We start from the raw sequence: 6,962 nt of genomic DNA, 5'->3' as shown, positions 1-6,962 counted from the left end.
CCCTCTCCTTTCTCCCCTTCCCTTCCCTCTCCTCCCCTCTCCTTTCTCCCCTTCCCTTCCCTCTCCTCTCCTCCCTTTCCCTCCCCTCTCCTCTCTCTTCTCTTCCCTCCCTCTCCCCTCTTCCTTCTCTTCCCCTCTCCTCTTCCTTTTCTTCCCTTCTTCTCTTCCTTTTCCCCTCCCCTCTTCCCTTCCCTCTCTTCCCCTCTCCTTTCTCCCCTTCCCTCTGCTCTCCTCTCCCTTCTCTTCCCTCCCTCTCCCCTCTTCCGTCTCTTCCCCTCCCCTCTTCCTTCTCTTCCCCTCTCCTCTTCCTTCTCTTCCCTTCTTCTCTTCCTTTTCCCCTCCCTTCTCCCCTTCCCTCTCCCCTCTCCTCCTCCCCTCTCCTCCTTTTCCTTCCTTTCTCATCTTCTGCCTGATGAACTTCCTGTTATCTTTCTGACATCAGCTCAGGCTCACCCTTCTGGGAGACTTTCTCTTCCCCATGCCAGTTCCCTCAGCTCCACTTCTTCCCCAAACAAATATTTTTATTATGCAATTATTGCAATATTTTCAGACTATTTAATGACCTCATTTCTATTATAAGAAATTCCTGTCTTGTTTATATTTATATTCCAGAATCCTTGCTGCATGCCTAACCCATCATCTCCCTTTAAAACTGAATAATAAGCTTTTAAAAGTTTCCCACAGACTATGTGAGGACCCTCTGTTCTTATATTTTTATGAACATCTTTAAAAGGCTTCTCTATTGCTAGGCATTTGTGTAAGTTGTGTGTTTGTAACATACTTAGCACATTGATAAACAATTGTCCACTCTCTGCATAAGAGCACTTCCATTTTTTGTTTGTTTTCCTAGACAGGGTTTCTCTGGCTGTTCTGGCTGACCTGGAACTTGCTCTGTATATCAGGCTGTCCTCAAACTCAGAGATCCACCTGCTTCTACTTCCTGAGGGCTGGGTTTAAAGGTGTATACCAACACCACATGGCTATCAGAGCACTTCTTTAGAATAGATCCCAGAAGCCAAATTCTGTGCTGCCAAATGACTTGCCAAAAAGACCAGCCCCGCTTGGATTCACATGAGGTGAAAATGTACATCTCATACTGGGAAAGATACAGGCTGACCACAGGGCATCTTAGTTATGGTTTCCATTGCTGTGAAGAAACACCATGACCAAGGCAACTCAGAAAGGACAACATTTAATTGGGGCTGGTTTACAGGTTCTGAGGTTCAGTCCATTATCTTCATGGCATCTTCATGGTGGGAAGCATAGCAGTATCCAGGCAGGCATGGTACTGGAGAAGGAGCCGAGCATTCTATATCCTTGATCCAACTGCAAACAGGATTACAGTGACTCTCACATGGCTAAGAGGAAAGTCTCAAAGCCCACCCCCACAGTAACACACTTTCTCCAACAAGACCACACTATTAGTGCTACTTCCTGGGCCAAGCATATTCAAACCACCACAGCATCCATATGCAATGACTAAAACTGGGAGCATTTGTGAATCTTTATAGACAAGTCACTATTGGAGGAACCTGGACAGGTCCCTAGGAGGAAAGCAGTGAGGGACACTTCTGCCTCTGGAGCTCCATCATAAGGAAGAGGAAGCAGACTTTGGGGTCATTCTTGAGAGCAATAGAAACCATCGCCAGCATGAGTATGTATGGAACACTTGTGCACTGGGCTCTATGCTAAGTCCTTGTACAGGACTCTTTAAATGTCCTCTAATTCCTTCAATGATCCACTAAGCACTAAATGTACATTCAGTCTCCATATGATTGTTATATATTTTCTAATAGTTTCTTTTAAGAGTATTGCCAGTTGTATTTTCTAACAATTTGATACCATTCCAGATATGATTTTGTTTCTTTTTTTTTTTTAAGACTGCCTTTGTACTCTAAAATATTTCTATTATGGAGAAAGTCATGTAAGCTACTGAAAAGAATATAGTTGTTAGATGGAATATTTATATGTGACTCTTATCTCTATTGAATCTATGATATAAATTAACTCTGCAGTTTCTTTGTTGGGTTTTCTCTAAATGACCTATATACTGATGACAGAGAACTACTGAAGTCATCTACATGTATGGGATTCTATGTTCCACGATGCTTTACTGGAGTTTACGTTTTGAGTATGGCTCCATTAACATTCATCATGCACATATCCATAATGGCAATATCTTCTTGATGTATCATTCCCTTTGCTTGTGTGTAGAAATCTTTCTCTCTCCTGGTGACTTTTGAGGAGTCTGCTATGATGGAAATGAATTTACCTGTTCCTGCTGGTCTGGGACTTCCATTTGTCTGTAATATCACTTTTCCACCCTTCCTTTTGATCTGCTCGGGCCTCTACTGGGGAAGTGTGTTTCTTTTTTGTTGTTGTTATTGTGTTTCATTTTGTTTTGTTTATTTATTTATTTATTTTCCATGTATATGAGTGTTCTCTTAATGTGTATGCCTGCATGACAGAAGAGGCATCAGACAGAAGAGGAAATCAAATGCCATTAAAAAAGGTTTGAACTGAGAACCTTAAGAGAAGCCAGTACTCTTTAGTACTCTTTTGTTTGTTTGTTTGTTTTGTTTTGTTTTTGTTTTGTCTCTGTGTAGCTCTGGCTGTCCTGGAACTCACTCTGTAGACCAGGCTGGCCTCGAACTCAGAAATCTGCCTACCTCTGCCTCCCAAGTGCTGGGATTAAAGGCGTGTGCCACCACTGCCGGGCTTAAGAAGCCAGTACTCTTAAACCACTAAGTCATCTCTCCAACCTGTGAGGTGTTTCTTGCAGACAGTCAGTCATCCAGTTTGATGCTTCATGTAAAGAGTGAGATCGTGGTTTCTAACTGGAGAAGTAAGACCATTTACACTGAATGATACAATCAAGAGTTACGTATTTATTCCTTTCATTTTGTTATTTCTCTAATGTTCGATTCTTTCTTGGCTTTTATTTGCACATTTAGTGGTCTGACATTGGGATTTGTCCTTTCCTATGCTTTGGTGGCCATGTTTCTCTACCTCCTCTGTTTGGACTCCTTTTGAGATCATCACAGAAGTGGACTGAATGACTTTACTGTAACATAGGTTCATCTTGGAAGGGGCTTATCCTTCAGTTCAACTCAAGAACAACTTTGCTGGTTCCAGAAATCCAGACTTAGCAGTTATTTCCTTTCAGGGCCTACAGTAAACATATCATTCCAGACTGTCCTAACCATTTTAGAGTTTCCATAATGAACTCTTCTGCTGTTCTGATGGGGTTACCTTTATAAGTAAGTTGGCGTTTCCCACAGCTTTCAATAACCTTCCTTCACTATTTACTGTTGCCCTTTAACCTGCAATATGGCAACATTTGCTTAGGATTACAAATGTCCCCTACATCCATATCTTTCCTTAGATTTTAGAAATTTTCTGCCTTTATTTCACTGAATACATTTTCTATGCCTTTAGTGTACACTTCAGCACCTTCTAGTGCGCCAAAATTATGTCTCTTTTTTTGTTTTGTTTTGTTTTGTTTTGTTTTTCGAGACAGGGTTTCTCTGTGTAGCCCTGGCTGTCCTGGAACTCGCTCTGTAGACCAGGCTGGCCTCGAACTCAGAAATCTGCCTGCCTTTGCCTCCTAAGTGCTAGGATTAAAGGCATGCACCACCACTGCCTGGCCAAAAATATGTCTCTTATTCATGTCCCAGAGGTCTTGCCTGTTCACTTCATTTTTTTTCTTAATTATTATCTACATGCTCTTATTTATCAACCTTGCCTTTAAAGCTGACCTCTCTCTGTCATGTGATCTATCTAGTCTGTTGGGTGTGGTTTCCCACTGAGTTGTTTTTTTTTTAATTTGACTTACTGTGCTTTTCATTCTGAAGATTCCTGTTGGATTCCTTTTCCAGCTCTCTTTCTCTCTCTCTCTCTCTCTCTCTCTCTCTCTCTCTCTCTCTCTCTCTCCCTCCCTCCAAAGTTCTCATTCATATCCTATGCTGTCTTCCTTAATTCATTTTGGTTATTTTTTATATTTTACTGGAATTCATTAGTTTTAGTTAGTATCATTCTTCTGAGGTGGGCATGGTGATATACATCAGTAATCCAAGCACTCAGGGAGAGGCCACTGCTTCTTCCCAGATTATGAATTATGAAGTCAGTCTGAGCTGCACAGTAAGAACCTATTAGCATATGCCCCTTGCATAGCAAGCACAGGGGCCTGTGTTCTACCCAAAGCTCTTCAAATAAAACAAAATGAATAAAAACATCATTCTTGAATTCTTTCTATAGCCCTTAACCCATTTCAATGTCTTTGGAGTCAGTTGCTGAAGAATTCTGAACTTTGGGAGGAGTCATGCCCCCATGTTTTCATGTTTCCTCTTTGTTCATGTTGGGAAATACATACAAGAGATTCCTGATGGGCTGGCATCTCTTCCACTTCTAAACAAGAGCCATTTTAGATGCCAGCCTTCTCTTGATGATGCGTGCTGACATATCATGCTGTCATGTTGAATATGTCGAGTGAACTTGGACTCCATGTTGTGTCATTCCTGTGGTGTCTTCACTGGGGGTGGGGGGGGGGACCACCATGTTCCCACATTCTGCTCTGTGTTTGGTGCTTGAGTTTCCTGCTCTCCCTGTAGATTACACAAGTGCAGAGGCATTTCTCCTAGATCAGGAAGATGTGCTGTAGGTGTGGGCTGTACTCTGTCCTTAGTCCTCTAGACTTGTCCATAAATACAGTACAAAGGACCATGGTCCCTCACACATAGGGTATGGGTATCTATTCCTTTCCATGTTTCTCTCTGCTGTTGCTCAAGGGATTTGCTGTTGCTCGAGGGATTGTTGAAGTTTTGTCTTCTACTGTCTCTTGTAATGGAAGGGTTCCCAAGACCTGGAGTCTAGAGTAGCCCCTGTAACCTTGCCACCAAGATAATTCTGATTGGTAAATAAAGATGCCAACGGTCAATAGCTGGGCAGAAGAGACATAGGTGGGGTTTGTGGGCTTGAAGGAAAGAAGAGGACCATAAGGAAAGAGAGCAGAGGAGGAGGGAGAAGCACCATGGGTTAAGAATCACAATAGCATGGCTCTGGGGTCTGCCCAATTGGAGCTAAGAGTAGCCCAGATGAGATAATACAGATGAGACAGTAATAACTCAGAGTTATCGATAGGAAATAGATTCTGACAGCATGGAGGGTAGATATCTGTCCAGCTCTTGTTTGTTTAAAGGCTTACTGTAAACAGAAAGGCTGTGAGTGTGTCTTTCATCTGGGAACTTAAATAACTAAGGTAGGGTAGAAACCTCTACAACAATTACTACACAAGGGATGGATGTGCGGGATTCTCCACCCAACTCCTTCTCGTGCCTACTTGAGGCTGGTTTACTGCCCTGGGGCTTTTATCTCCCATATCTTTGGATTCCAGTATTCACTGAGGTTTAATCGGGGGAGGGCTGTGTACTGGGTGAGATATACTGATTCTTAGCTAAACTGTGGGAAAGCTGTTTCTATGTAAAATAGTTTAGGCTTGGCTTTAGATAATCATCAACAGGCTTCTAATTTATATATATTTGGGAGTTGAACGGGATGTCCCTTGGTGCTCATCCACCATTGAGACTCCAGTCATCCAGAGAAATCACTGTGCTCTCTCCTTGATTTAAGCAAAATTGTTGCTTCAGAATTATAGAGTGCTTCCAATTGAAAGTCACTAGCTGAGGACCTGAGAACCACGTGTCTCTTATAAACTCACCCTCCAATGGCTCCATCCCCTACTCACCCTCCAGTGGCTCCATCCCCTCCTGCTGCATTTGACTTGTGGTCACTTTCACTGTAGGAATTGCTTACTAGTGGCCTGGACTCAGAAAATGTTCCATGATACACACATCTGTCCTGTGTTCAGTTCTTCTGTCAAGGGCTAGGGATTGCTGAGGACTCAGGTTGGCCTGGAGATGAACTTTGGCCTTCTGCATAATCGCCCCCTCCAATCTTTGGTGTATGTGTTCATGTTGGTGCAAGTGTGTGCAGGTGAAGGTGCATGTTGGAGGCCAGAGGGCAACACTAGGCGTCTTCCTCAGTTGCTCCCCACCATAACTTTTTGACAGAGTCTCAAACTGAACCTGCAACTTACCAATTTGGCTAGACTGGCCAGCCAATAAGCCTCAGGGATCTCACTGTCTCCAAATCTCCAGCACTGCACTGTGCCTGGGTTTTATGTGGGTGCTGGGAATCCCAACTCAGGTCCTCACATTTATACATCCAGCAACTGAGCTGTCTTCTCAGACTGTCACCTACCTCAGATTTTTTTTCTCCTACATAGAACTTAAGGAAAGGGCTATGACTGTTTTCTTTATCCTTACCTCTCACTCATCTATCTTTAGGTCACCTTGATGCTCTTAATCCCAGTCTAGACAAACACCCACTGCTAAGGACACAAAGAGCCCTAAACCTGGTCATGTCTGATAGGTGAGATTAAGCAACTAACTGTGTGTATACCAAAGCATGCAAAAGTAGAATTTCCCACAGAGTAGAGTAACATAATATCTGAGCTGGGTTTAAAGAAACGTTAGGATCCAAGCAAGGAAGGGAAGAACAACCCAAGCAAGGGACAAGCATACGGAAGGATGAGAGGGTCGAGTGAAGGGCAAGTGGAAGAGAAAGAGTTGAGGGAGCTAGATCCTGGCCTTTGGTCCACAGAGAAGGATGACAATGATGGTTGAGTTAGTTTTTGAAATGAGACCCTCAAAGCTATTCTCTTGTCTCTATTTACCCAGAAGAAACTGAATTGAAAGTACAGTCTCTATTCCACACTGGCATCTGCAGCAGCTTCCTGAAGCCCCGACAACTGCAGCCTGGACAGCCTGATCCTGTCTCCAAGCTCATGCCAAAGCTGCAGCTTTCAAAATGGTTTTTGGTTGTCAACCTCAGGAAGAAATGTGTTTCTCTGCCGCGCTCTGCAAGTATGGCCACAAAATAAAAATTGGTAATTTCCAGGAAAA

The 6,962-nt window shown here is 43.1% G+C and overlaps 1 long non-coding RNA gene across 1 annotated transcript in view; it reads left to right on the top strand.

The window, feature by feature from the left end:
- Positions 1–6,962, top strand: part of LOC116084998 — a 10,018-nt gene extending 3,056 nt beyond the window's left edge. The window contains exon 2 of the long non-coding RNA XR_004116346.1: positions 6,738–6,962. This is a non-coding gene — a long non-coding RNA (uncharacterized LOC116084998). The remainder of the gene's footprint in view (positions 1–6,737) is intronic.

The sequence above is a fragment of the Mastomys coucha genome, unplaced genomic scaffold, assembly GCF_008632895.1.
Source record: "Mastomys coucha isolate ucsf_1 unplaced genomic scaffold, UCSF_Mcou_1 pScaffold9, whole genome shotgun sequence".
Classification (NCBI taxonomy): Eukaryota; Metazoa; Chordata; class Mammalia; order Rodentia; family Muridae; genus Mastomys; species Mastomys coucha.
Note: the sequence above shows the minus strand (reverse complement) of the source record. Positions and strands in the feature narration are given on the sequence as shown.